The 14,319-nt window shown below is 33.0% G+C and overlaps 1 protein-coding gene across 4 annotated transcripts in view; it reads left to right on the top strand.

Moving 5' to 3' along the window:
• Positions 1-14,319, top strand: part of Adamts20 (ADAM metallopeptidase with thrombospondin type 1 motif 20) — a 164,573-nt gene that overhangs the window by 108,223 nt on the left and 42,031 nt on the right. The gene's annotated exons all lie outside the window — the stretch shown is intronic.

Genomic DNA, 14,319 nt, shown 5'->3' with positions numbered 1-14,319 from the left:
TGTTCGAGTAACATAGATTGCATATTTAAAAGGGCTTGCTTGACTGTACACATTTCACCTTTTTAAAAATGCACCTTTTAAATGAAAATGCTGCAACAACTGTATTTTTCTCTCTAGATTTTACATTTCTGGAAAAAAAATATCAGCTTGAAACTCCATGACGCAAACAAAAGTTAAAAATATTTTAAATAGAAAAACAGAAAGTTACCTGTAAGAGGGATGATCTCTGTATCTACAGATTTATTCTTGTGTTCCTTTTATCTGTATACCACTTACTTCTTTTTTATTTAGTAGTTCATTACAGATGTGGTATCTGCCTTAAACTTCAAATGCTCATGTACAATTTTTCATTTTAGTGACATTAATGTGGGTATATTTTGTTAGAAAGTAGATATTTTTGCTGACAAATTTATACATGATAACCATACTAATATTTTATTATAATAATAATAATGTATCCTATTTATTTTTAATTTTTGTATCAGAAATTGAACTTACAACCTCGTGCTTGTCTATTTAGCTATGGTAGAGAAGGTCATTTAACATTATAGTCTATATTGAGGAGACAGCTTTAGAGTTTTTTCTTATAGTTTATTAAATGCTGTATTCAAAGTTTTCTGTTTTACTTTCAAACTATAAAGATTTTATGTAGCATTGTTTAAGGGAAAGTACTGAAAAATGGATGAGTAAAACTCAACCACTTTTAGATTGGGAAAATTTTTATTTATATATTTTGATGCTTAGGAAAATAGAAAATAGTTGGGAAGAACATTAGCTAGTGGTTTGATAATAAATTTTTTTTAGAGAACTATGTTATCAGAAATAAATAAAATGGTGAGGCATAACTTCAGGGTTTCATTTGGATACCTAATGTCATAGTAAAATGTGCAATAAAAAACAAGTGACTTTATTTGATAATTTTCAAGGCAAAAGGATGACAAACCTTGCATTTTATCAAAGGGTGCCCTGTAATTCAAGTAGGTAGAACTTGCCTTTTTGCATTTGAATAAGCAATAATAATGCAATCTGATTTTATAGACTCACAAATATTATTTATGCAGTTAAATTATGGTTATTAAAGTACTTTTAAGATAATGTTTTCTATAATTTTTGATATAATAAGTTTAAAATTAACTTATTAAAATTAAAATTAACTTAAAGGAGGAACTTTCAGTTTTTCTCTTACTCTTTTACAAAAACATACATTATTTAAACAAATTTACTAATGAAGTATATAATTTCCATGTCATAGTTCATCTTTCTAAAATTGAAAAACATATCACAGCATCACATACCCCTCTTACATTTAGGAAATCTGTGTTGTTTTTATTCCTTAAGTTTAGCTAAATATACATTTGAAAATTTCACCTCCAGTTTATGTTCCACATAAATTAAATCTTTTGTCCAAAGGGTAAATATTTGAAGATGGTTGTTTTCCTGGTGAAATGTATCCCTTTTGTTCATTTGTTCAATTTTCCCAGTGTCCTTATTATGACTACCTCAAAAAGTGACACCTACAGTTTTATTCATTCACACAAATGATCTAACTTTAAAGAATGTATCTATATAGAATACTGCAAACTATATTATAAAACATTGCGTGGATTGTGACCAGTATAATGTCCAGTTTCAATTTTTAGTAATAACTCAGATTTCCTATACAGATTTTGTACAATAATGGAAAGCATGCTTTTTAATTCATCAAAGAACGTTCCCAATAGGATGGACCTGGAGCTCTAAAACCTTGCTAAAAAGATGGCCCTTGAGTTTCATGTTGTCATTAATGAGCTGAATCTCACTGATTACAATTTTAAATCTAATTTTACCAGTGTTGTGCAAATACATAGTTTAAAAAGAAATCATGTTGAAAGACCAGTTTTTAAAAAAGTTCTATGTCTTTTCCCACCCCAGAATTCATCTTTAATCCTCTTGTCTATGTCTTCTGATATTTATCTCCAAATAATAGGCTTGTCCTGCTATGTCTTTATGCATCAAAACATTACTTTTTGAATTCCCCTCATAAAAACTGAAACTTTGGCTTCCTCGTGTAAGCCACGAGTCCTGCAGTCTGTCCTCCAAGTGGGTTTTGGTCAGGTCAGTCATCAGTGCTGCTGTGTTAGTATGTGAAACCAAGTAGAACTAAGGAGCAGAGTTTGAGCACTCTACTGTCTCAAGCAAGTCTTCACTTTGAGTCAGAAATTGCTTTGCTTGAAGTTAACTTAGTTTCTTATGCTCTGATCACTGTTTTTCACTCTCAGGTGATGGTCCAGGTGTGTATGCTCTACGAAAGCCTTTCCTAAATGTTCAGGTCCTGCCTCGTTCCTAGACTGCCATCCTTAGCTCCGTCCATCCTCTGCTGAGGTGACCTGGATAGCCCTAACCCTGCTGCCCCATCCTCTCGTTCTGGGAACTCTCCTCCTTATCTGTGGTTTTGATGACTTTTTCTTATATCACATTTTCCCCTGTCCCTCCTTCTCCCACTCTCTCTGTCTTTCTCCTCTGTCCCTCCCTCCACCTCGGTTTACTGTCACATTCTAAAGCCCTTCTTCCTGAACCTTACTTTAAAGCAGAAGACAAAATAAACCTCAATATGTTTTTACTCAGTGGCTATGTTTGATTAATTGGTTGACTATAGAATTCTAGTGTGAAAATAATTACTGTCAGTCTTTCAGGCATGGCCTTATTTTTCTCTTGTTGTATTACTGAGATACCTGGATGGCCTGACTCCTGGTCTGCTGTGTGTGTGACCTTGTTTCCACACCTGCACCCTTGAAGTTTTGGTGCCTTCTCTTTGACTCTATCCCTCCAACATTCTATGAGAGAGGCTGCACCTGTGTGTATGTGTACACATGGGTGTAAATTCCGCTTGCTAAGTATTTCTTTTGGCTCTGTCAGGAGAATGGTGTGAGATTTGATATTAGCCCTTTGATAATTTATTTGCAACCCTTTTCTTATTTATTCAATTCTTTCTCATTAAATATAGGGATCTTGGGTTGGTTCTCTGACTTTCTTTTCTTTTCTTTTTTTTTGGTCTTTTTCGTTTTTATTGGTATCGGGGATCGAACTCACGACGGCCTGCTTGCAAGGCAGGTGCTTATGCCTCTGAGCTAAACCCCTAGCCCGTAATTTTCTTATTTTTATTCCTCCTATTTTCTGCTTATCTTTGGTTTTACTTGCTGTAAGACTTTGTAAATAACCAAACTATCTACTGAATTATTTAATATCTTAATTATCGACAGCTTTCCGTGCAGTCTAGTTATTTTCCTGGCATTGTATTCTATCCTTGCTTTGTTATACAGCATCTAAGGCCTGTCTCACTAACTGTTGTTTCTTTTTTAGAGGAAATACTCTTTACTGTCTCTTTGCCATTAGGTCCTACTTTTAGAGTGGAGGGGAGTGATTTTCTGTCTTCTTACTGAAAACTTTCCTTAACTGTTGATTTTCTCTGTCTCGTCAGAGTAAGGAACCAAAGAAATGATTGGAAACTTTATTTGAGTAGAGTTTAGCGACTAGCGACCTTTCCTGGAAGTCAGTATTTTAAGATCCTTCCTCTGCCTCACCCAGTTTCCCCTGTGAAGAATCCCCTAAAGCTGTGCTTATGACCAAGAGGAGCACAGTAAGAGGACAGGATCTGAGAGCTCAGTGTGTCGAGGAAGCCTCTGCTGCCTACACACGCAGCTTCCTCTGGAGCCCCATCCTACAATTCCTCCAGAGTCAGCCCCACAGCTGATGCTGCAGCTGCTGGTAGGTAGGAGTTTGTCTTGGCTCAGTTGGTCTTCCATTCTACTAGCTTTGTCAATCTTTTGAAGCCATTAAAATATATTTTTATATGTGTTGATTTTGTGAGAACAAATGAAGAAAGAACAAATGAACACATATGATCATTTCATTATTTTAATTAAATGTTTTAAAACTTAGATGTTTGTTTGTCCTCCTTTTTTCCTAACTACTCCACTCCATCCCTACTTTTAAAATAATTTGAAGTGTACCCGATGCATTTTAAAATTTTAGGTAAGTAAACTTTTCTCAAGAGGAACAAGATGAGGTTCCTAGATTCCACCGGGACCATTAGCTCCTTATCTCACCGTGGAGTTCCAGATGTTGAGAGCTAAACAACTCCCATGTTCCCTTTATGTGTTTCATAAAGAAATCAGGGCCGTAGATTGTGTTTGTACATTTTGTATTTCCTCAGGAATTGAGAAAGAAGAAAAAGAAAAGGGAATGAAGAGTTTATATGCACTTGTAACACTGTGTCACACAGTGACATTTGCATATTATTTCTTTTAGTAGTATAATTATTATCCTGCATGTAGGATTATGTTGCTATTTTATAACTAGAAAACAGGATCAGCAAGAGTGAGTATCTAGTCACTTTGCTCAACGCACAAGTGAGATTTAAATGCAGGTGTCTGACTCCAAATCCATGCCCTTTTTATTATTCCATTCATTACTACTCAGTAATGAAAAATCAGTAAATTTCAACAAAACTCCTTTTGTGTGATCAAGGTAATAATTTTAAATTAGCTAAATTCATTTAAGTATGACATTAATTGTTAGCATATCCTCCCCTCATGACTTCTATTCTTTATGGTAAATAGGCCTTAATTTGTGCAGTGAGTGGTGTTTCTTTGATCTCAAATGTGATGTTTCTTATTTCCAAATATTCTTAGAGCTCATTTACTTCTCATTGGAGAGTTCCTTATGTGTATACATTTTTGAACCTTTATAAGTGAACCCAAAACAAACTTCTTAACTTTATTTCTGCTAACTCCCAGCAAGAGTATATAAAATATTTATAGACACATGAATGGTAAATCTACTCTTTTGCTGGCACTTGGTTTTAAGAATTTTGTGAATGTTACTGTAGTAAGTAATGCCTTAAATGTCAGTATTTTCAAAAAAAGTATACTTTAGTTACTTTTCTGCCCTTTAACTTTTTGTGGCCTTTCCATACTCAGGAATTTTATGCTTTATTCCATCCAGGAAGCCACATGTTCATGATTTTGCAAATATAGGGGTGAACACAATACACAGTAGAATTTAAATTTTTAAAAAATTACCATAAAAGACACTGCACCATTAATCTTGGTCAAAGAACTCCCTCTTGCTTCAAACATAGTCCACTGTCCTTGCCACTTCCTGAAGTAGCTCTGGAAGTCTTTTTTCTAATGTGTCATTATGCACTGTGATCAAAAATATGGTGGGTGCTGTTGTCAGGGGCCATCCGATGGAAAGGCAGGCTTATTAAGACATTATAGTACTGTGTCTCTTTGACCACCTTACTCACCCAGTCTGGTGCTGTATGACTTCTGGCTCTGCTCCAAAGTCAAAATGACCCAGAAGGGTAACCATTTTCAATTAATTTACCACACTGAGGAAACCATGATAGCACAACTGAAAACAGGAAAGAGGACTTCTTCAGAAGGTGGCAAGAACCATGAGAAAACATGTATTTGAAGCAAGAAGGACTATTATAGGGCGATTAATGTCGATGTGTCTTTTACAGTAATGCATGTTTTAAAAATGTAAGCATTCACAGTATTTGACAATTACAGTTCCTAACTTTTCTGGGACAGGGTTGGGGCGGGGTACCCATATGGACTGTGCCACTCACTTGCAAAATCAGTGCCCCAGATTCCTGTGATTTGTGTAAAAACGGCAAGAAAAAGTACATTCACAATAACGCCACCAAAATAATTGTTAAAATTAGAAAAGACTCACGTCACTCTTAATAACTGTGCCTTTTTTTTTGGGGGGGGTTACAATGTAATTATATAGATTTAGAGGAGTCAATTAAAACCCTAAACAGGACCTCTTTAGATTAGTCTCCTGGCATACAGGATCTATAGTGGAGTCTCATATGTTCCTTACCTTTTGCAGCACAATGCAAACTATACTATAAAAAACTAAAAGAATAAATTACATGCTTTAAATGAATGACAGTTTTTCTGAATATTTCTTGAGTATAAATAATGTTTACATTTTGAATAGTTCCATTTACCAGTGCTTCTAGCAAAGTAAACCTAAATTCAGTAACTTATATTTATAGATTTGAAATTATTCTTCATAAAATTTAGAACTAAAATTTTCTTTTTCTTTTTTTTTTTTACCGGTACCAGGGATTGAACTCACGACCACGCGCTTGCAAGGCAGGAGCTTATGCTGCTGAATAAATCTCCAGCCCCAGAACTAAAATTTTCACTCTGTAGAATTTAAAAACTTCCAAAGTGTAGGATTTAGAAAATTTGAGCATATTGAGACTTACACAACTTTGACTATAGTCAAATTTAGAAAATTTTTATTATTCCAAAATGAAACTCTACTCACTAGCTATCACTTCAATCTTTCTCTAAATCTGCAACCACTGAACTACTCTCTAGCTTCATATATTTTCCTATTCTGGGAATTTATTTATGTTTTATTCAAAATAGACCATGCTTATAACAACAGTAAAGACCTTAGCATATCCTCCAAAATGGAAATCCTGCAAAATGAGCTCTAACACCATATTGCAGTGAAACTAGCTACTGCCAGTAAAAACATACTTAGAATACAATAACACTTTTCTATCTCCTCTTTCCTATTGTTTACCTTTTATTTCAAATTTTGTTTGTATATTAACTTACTCATGTAAGGGAAACCATTGATGTTCAAATGTGTCAGTCTGATTTACTTAACGTTATCAGCTTAAGGTGCAACATTTTCCTACAAATGCCTGACGTTTCTTTCTTTACAATAGAGTAGTGCTGCCTTGTCTATAAATACTAGATTTTCTTTATCCATTCATCTGTTGTTGAGCATATGCGCTGTTTCCAGGATTTAGCTGTTATGAATTGTGCTGCTATAAACATGAATATAATACTTCATTTTGGTATGTTTTTAATTCTTTTGAGAAGATCTTAAAAGGGAACTAGCTGGATCAAATGGAATTTATATTTTTGGTTTTTTGGCATCTCTTTAGTGATTTTCATAGTAGTTGTATCTGTTTACACTCCCAAAAATAATGATGAAATCTTCCTTTTCCTCCGCAGTCTCTCCAGCATTTGCTGTTGGTTGATTTCTTGATGTTAGCCATTCTTCTGGAGTGAAATAGAATGTTAGAATTTTTTAATTTGCATTTCTTACATGGCCAGTGATGTTGAATATTTTTTCATGTATCTATTGGCCAATTGTATTTCTTTATATGAGAAGAGTCTATTCATTGCAGATGTCTAATTTTTATTGGGTCTTTAAATTTGAGAAAGATCTAATCCTTTTTTTTTTGGCGGGGGGTGGGGGGTTCCTGGGGATTGAACTCATGATCTTGCACTTGCCAGTCAGGCTCTTATACCACTGAGCTAAATCCCCAGCCAAGATCTAATCTTTTTGAGTGTTTAAAAAGATATTCTAGCTGTTAGTCCTTTGAGGAGTAACTGACAAATTTTTTTCTCATGTTTTGGAGATTCTGTTCACTTTGCTGGTGCTTTCCTTTGCTGTGCAAAAGCCTTTTAATTTAATGTGATCCCATTTGTTGTACAAGCCTACATCTATGTCTTTGAGAATTTTTTTTTTTTTTTTGAGAGTCTTGCTGTTCCAGGTTGGCCTCAAACTCATGGTAGTCCTCCTGCCTGAGCCTCCTGACTGGGATTACATGCGTGCACCACCATGCCTGGCTCAAATTTTACCTATTTTATATTCTGGAGATTATTTCTTTTATTTTTGGTATCAGGAATCAAACTTGGGGCCTTGGCTTTCCAGGCAGGTGCTGTGCCACTAAGCTATATCCCTAGCTTAAATATATGTCTTTTAAATATATGTTGAGATCTTTGATCCAATTTCATTTTAGTTTATTATATGCAGAGAGATGTGGGACTAACTTCAACTTCTGGCATATGGATAGCCAGTTTTCCAGCAACATTTGCTAAAGAGGCTACCTTTCCTCCAGCTAAGGATTTGGCCCTTTGTCAAAGAAAGAATAACTGAATGTGTCTAGAGTAGTTTCCATTTCTATTTCTTCTGTTCTGTTCCACTGATCCACAAGTCTGATTTTTTGCCAATACCATGCTGTTGTTTCAGTCACTATAGCTTTGTAGTATAATTTGAGGTCTGGGATTGTGATGCCCCTTGCCTTGACCTTGTTTCCCAGATTTGCTTTTGTTCTTCTAAGTCTCTTCTGGTTCTATGTGAATTTTAGTATTAGTTTCTCCAGTTCTGTAAGAAATATCATTGGTATTTTGACTGTATTAAATCCATGTAACAGTTTTTGAAGTGTGGCCATTTTAATTATATCAGTTCTGCCTATCCAGAAGTAGGACATATTTTCCATTTTCTGGTACCTTCTTTGATGTCCTTTTTCAGAGTACCATAGTAAAATATTGTTATTGAAGGCACAATGTTCCATTTTAATTTTCTAACATTTACATGTAGAAAATAATATGATTATTTCTATAGAAGACACTTGCGTGAATTATTACAGTTTTGCTTCATGTCTTATGAGTGAAAATAATCATGAAAATTTTCAGTTAGAATTTAGATAATATTAATAATGTTATAATAAATTGTCATTATAATAAATTATCATTTAGTATTATTTCCAATTGAGTTAGGCAGAGAAATGACATATGAAATCACTAAAATTGTATTGGTCATCTTAAATCTGTGAATCTCCTATATGTGTACCTACATATGTGTATATGCACTCAAAAATAAAATTTTAGGTCATGAAATTAAAAAATAATAATTTGTTAGAATTATATTAATATAAAGGAAGTTTACTAGATGTATTTAGCCATCACTTATTTTTTGATCTTTAATTGTGAATTAGATACTTTGAAAATTACTCCAATTTTAAAATTTTAAATGCATGAAGCTACAAGTTTTAAACATGGCTAAATACAGAGTAATAGAATAAAAAATGTAGTATATTTTAAAACCAAATGCTGTTTTGGCTTACTAAAGCTATGTAGTCAAAGGATGTCTATCATAAGTTAAAAAGGGAAATTTCAAACTCCATTACACTTTAAAACTGTGAGTATAATCTTTCAGGAAACACTGTGAATGGGGCCTCTGTTGATGGATTTAATATTCCACTCCTAGGTGCACATATGCATTGAATTAAGCAAACAGTAGCGGAACTATTTTACAGAGCTGACCCTTTGCAGAGGCATATTTCTTCCTGATTTATTTTTAGGAGAGCTATATCATTCTAGTGTAAGTACTTCAGCTATGTTAATGCTTTATTTTTGTAATAGTTGAAATGCTCAATTTAAAAATCATTTTTGTCCTTTATGGATCCCTTTAACTGTAAAGTATTTGATGAAATTTGCACGTAAACTTTTACTGTGGCGAGCTTTGCTCTGAGATGTACAGGAATCATTGGCTTCCTAAGCCCTCAAAAACCTATCTCTCTTCATTTGTTGATATGGAAAATATTTTAAAATAAATAAAATATTTCATAATTTGATAGCATAATTGTAAACAATTCAACCAAATACTTTCTGAAAAACAATTTGAGGGATGGCTAGAAATTATGACATTTAGTTTTCCAACTATTACAAGTCAATAATCTAGGTAATATAAACTTAATAATCATAATTTTCTCCCTTCTCCACTGCCTCATTTTATTTTAGATTTGTAATATTTTTAGTAAGCAAAATAATAACATTTTAGTTGTTCTAAGACATTTCTAAATCTTACTAGTCTTATGACCCTTGCTCATTAAATGGCCTCTGCTTATTTTAACATTAAAGTTACTCATTGAAATTTCATGTAAAGAACTGGAGATCATGTAGGCAATCTATAAAATATAAATCTAAGAAATTTTAAAAACAAGGATTTATATGAAAGAAAAATGTATGAAGATAAATGTTCTTCCTTTAAATCTTTCTCAATGACTTACCATTTTGCTAGTCAATAAAAATATATAATGTAGAACTTAGCTGATGTCAGAGCCCTAACCTATTAGTGCTTCCAATATGACTTTTTGTTTTAATATTTACTCTTAGAAAAGTTTACATATTAAACTAAGAACCAAAAATAAATACATTTATTACTTTTGTAGTCAAACTTGGTTGAGATTGATCCTGTGGCTAATTAATTCTTACTCTTCAGATTTTTCTTGCTATTCTGCTGACCAAATTTCAGATTATTTTTTTCCACAAAGCTAATTATGACATGTTCATAGCGAAAATTAAGGATGATGCTTACTGTCTGAATAACCACTACATCTGAAAGTTACCTTGTAAAATCAATTCACGTGCCACCAGTGAAATGTGTGCCATTTTGGAGAGACACCAGACACGTACCTATGGCTCATGAATTATTTTCTCCTTTTAGAAAAAGGAACAAAGAATGACTCATGACACATTGAATTAGGAACAAGCCATTCTGGGTTCTCTGTGTTTTTCATATTTCCTCACCTATGGTCCCTTTTCAGTACATTTTATAATTTGGAAGAGAAAATAGAGATAGAGCAGGTAACTATAGGTGTATTGAGCATAACAAAGGAGAAATTCAGGCGCTAAAAACTTTTTGTGGCTATTCTTACTCTGATTTTAGACACCAAAACATGTCCATCAGGAAGTAGAAAAGGAAGTTTAAGTGGAACAACATATAAAATATGAAATGGGTGAAGGTGCTGAGGTGCAAGGAAAAGATGTGAACAGTTATTCCTGAGAGTAAGCGGAGTGTTCCGGGGAGCAACGCTGGCACTCATTTATTCTTCTCCCCCTGTGTCATCTTCCCTAACCCATTTGCATCTGCATTATGGGAATCATTTTTAAGCTTGCCCTGTGCACAAAATCAGTGTGCTATTCTGCAGTACTCTTTTGGTAATTTGTATATTGATTTTATCTTTAAATATTTTCTATTACATTGTAAATGTTTTTAGAATTTTCTTAGTTTGATCATTTTTCTTAAAAAAATATTTTCCTTTTACCTTTGCCTATAGATTTACAGGAAATCAGAATTGCTTTAGAGATAGCACTTGTGAAACATGAAGATTCAGTGATGTAAAGAGTTTTCTTATGCTTTTCCAGCAGCGTGCAGTTTTTCGTGACTGAGGTAGAGTACGTTTCAGGGCCATTTCATTACTAGTTAGGGCACATACTAATCTTTTCAGTGCTATGTTTTCTCACTACAGTCAGAAAAAATACAGTGCCAGAAGAACATGACAATTTGTGAAAGCCTAAAAAAAGAGACCCGTCCACTTCCCAGAATGACATAAGCTTCATTTCTTTAATATTGCTCAGTAAACTTTCCAGAATTAAACTAATCAACAATTGACCACAAATTAAGTCATTCATTCTTCTTTGGTATCCTTATATATGAACAAAGTAATCCAGACCTCCAACAGTAGAAATAGTCTTAGTGAAACTATGTACAATCTTTTTCTAAAAACAATATACTTGCTCTAAAGTTAATCATATTAGAAGGGACCAATTAATTGTCTTAGGATGAAAAATACTGGCCAACCTATACAACTGTGAAAGCCTCATTACCTTTTTAGTGTTTGCACATTTGTTTCAAATGCCTTGTTTTATCTTAAGTTTACAGTTGTCATTTCCTAGGTTATAGTGATTGTCAATTCAGGATACTTACATATCAGTTTAACAGCACCACTTCCAAAGAGGGGTATAGTCTTTATCTATTGTTTCATAGCAGTCATGTAAATTCTTAAAACTATGTCAGTTAAGGGACTTTTCAGAAAAGAAAAGAATTTTGAGAGGAATGCTAAAAATGATTTATGTAGTACTAATAAAATTTCCAGGAAATAAGAAGGTGTTGGGGGTGGGGGAGATTTCTGCAGTATGAGAGAAAAGCACTGTCATGCTTGGTATTCCTACTAAATGGGCTATTCTGCAGGACTTTACAACTCAGGATGTACTGTGGTTTGGGAGAAGAAAGAGAGTAACATTTCACTGATTGTTTATTCTGTTGCTGCCTCATTCCAACTAAAACATAATTCTTGGCATAACCTGTTCTTTTTTACTTTAGAGAAATTCCCACATGGAATTCATCAGACATAAATAAAATAATGTTTTAGTTCTCTCTGGATCTTAAGGAAAGAGTTCTGTAGCTATTTTTCTTCAGATCTTGCAGAAAAAGAGCTCTGTTTTAAAGACTAATTTACATTTATTTTTATGATTTTTTTGAATGTGTATTTTTCTATCTAACCTCAAAACTGTTTATTGACTATTCCTAGTATAACTTTAAAAAATAAAATTGCATTTTCACAATACAAATAAATTGCTTCCCCAAGCCTAAACACTAAACAACTCTGTATTTATTGTTATAAGTAATAGGAGTATTTTAAAAGGCTCTGATCTCTAGGTGTCTAGGTAGATAAAACATAGTACAAAAGTAGAAAATTAGGAAAAATTATTAAGAAAAATTTAAATTACTAAAATTTTTAAGCTATTAAAATTATTAAATTATCGAAATCATTTAAAGTTATTTCAAGTTATTAAAAAGAATAATTATTAAAAAGAAAGTGGGGCTTCAGAAGAAAAATGAAAATAAATAAATATTTACTCTAAATATGTGGTTGCTTAAGAACATAAAGAATAAGTGATATTCAGAAAGCATCAAATGAAAAATAAGAGAGGGAAAATAAGATGAGATGTAGGACTCTTTTCTTAAACATTACAGAGAATGCAATTATATTTTGCCTCAAAATTTGGATGGTGAAATTTGTATGTAGCAGAGTTTGAAGCTAGAAACATACGCTGAATGTGCTCACCAAAGCAAGGAAAAGAACAAAGACAATAGAGAGCCATTCCATGACTAATGAAGAACCTTCAACTAATGCTTAGTTTTTATGGTAGGTTTTACATACATAAAAAAATACTTTAAAAAACAAACATATAACATAAAATATGTTGATAAAATCTGCTTGTGTTCAAATTATGTTTAATAATAGACTATATTACTCTAACATTAAAATTTAAAAAAAGAAGAGTCGAAAATTTAAAAAAAGAAGAATTAGAATAGGTGACTATTGGGGCTGGGGATTTAGCTCAGCGGCATAAGCGCCTGCCTTGCAAGCAGGCAGTCGTGAGTTCAATCCCTGGTACCAATAAAAAAGAAAAAGACAAAAAAAAAAAAAAAAAAAAGAATAGGTGACTATTTGAAGTACAGTCTTGACTTCGAGCATGCACTGCATGTCTGAACTTACAAGCCACTCACAGATATGGTTTATAGAGGAAATACACTGCTGAATTCTAAATGCAATCTCTGATTTAATCCATCTGCTTTTATGTTCCATCGTTTTGTAAAAGAATTGGTATTCTTTTCAGAAATACCAGCACTTTATTGAGTGATTCTTGGTTTCCTAGCCTGTTAAAAGAGCCATGGGAATTTTACCGAATCAACACACACAGGCAAATCCAACAAATACTAAAGCCATCCGTCACTGTTCATCAGCACACCCACTTCTCCCTCAAGACAGTTGAAAGATCACTTTCCTAAATACTTACTTACCAAATAGCCTAGAAAGAAATGTCTACTCTTTGTGAATTCCTTAATTCTGTCATATAATCTTATTGGCATTTAGTTTTTTTGTAGTGGTTTTGCTTTGCTGATTTTTGTTTGGGCTTAGTGTTATTTAAGACTTACTCTGACACAATTCATTCTACAGATGTTATACATCATTTATTTTATAAACACTTTGAGACTAAATTATAGGGAAAAGCAAGAAATCATGCTTCGTGAAGCTGCACATAAATATTCACAATAGTTATTACTTTTAAAGGAGGATGTCAAGGAGAGTAATGAATGTTTTTACAAAAGTTGAAAAAATACATATCTAGGAGAAAAGTGTTTTATCCCATGTAAACATGTATGTCTGAAATAATTTTCATACTGTGTTCTTGCATGCTTGTTGATAATATTTGAGTTTTAAGTGTATAATATGTTATACCTTTAGAAAAATAATCAATGAAGGAAAGAAAGAGCAAAGAATATGTACAAGATTGATGACCAGGGAGAGTAGACCATATTAGTAGGACTAGACCAGTAGAAGAGAAGAATGTTGTTTTATACATTATGTGAAGATTCAGAGATTTTCACAGAACTGATTTCCAAATAGGAAGATTATCAGTATATTGAGGAGAGGAGAAACCTGTTAGCTATGTTAACAGTAAGTCTTAATGGTCAAGTCACTACATTAATTGCCCATACAAATGGGATACGCTATTACCAATAATACAAAAGATAAATTATCCACAAACTATGTTTTTTAAAGTTTAAAGTATTTTAAACATCTGATAGTCTGTATTAGACAGCATAATAGTTTGTGAACTTATATATAAAACACATAATGTACTCTGTAATGTCCTCCAA

Source organism: Cavia porcellus, unplaced genomic scaffold, assembly GCF_034190915.1.
Source record: "Cavia porcellus strain 051 isolate PalLab524CR breed Dunkin Hartley unplaced genomic scaffold, mCavPor4.1 scaffold_8, whole genome shotgun sequence".
NCBI lineage: Eukaryota > Metazoa > Chordata > Mammalia > Rodentia > Caviidae > Cavia > Cavia porcellus.
This window is presented reverse-complemented; position numbering and strand designations above follow the sequence as displayed.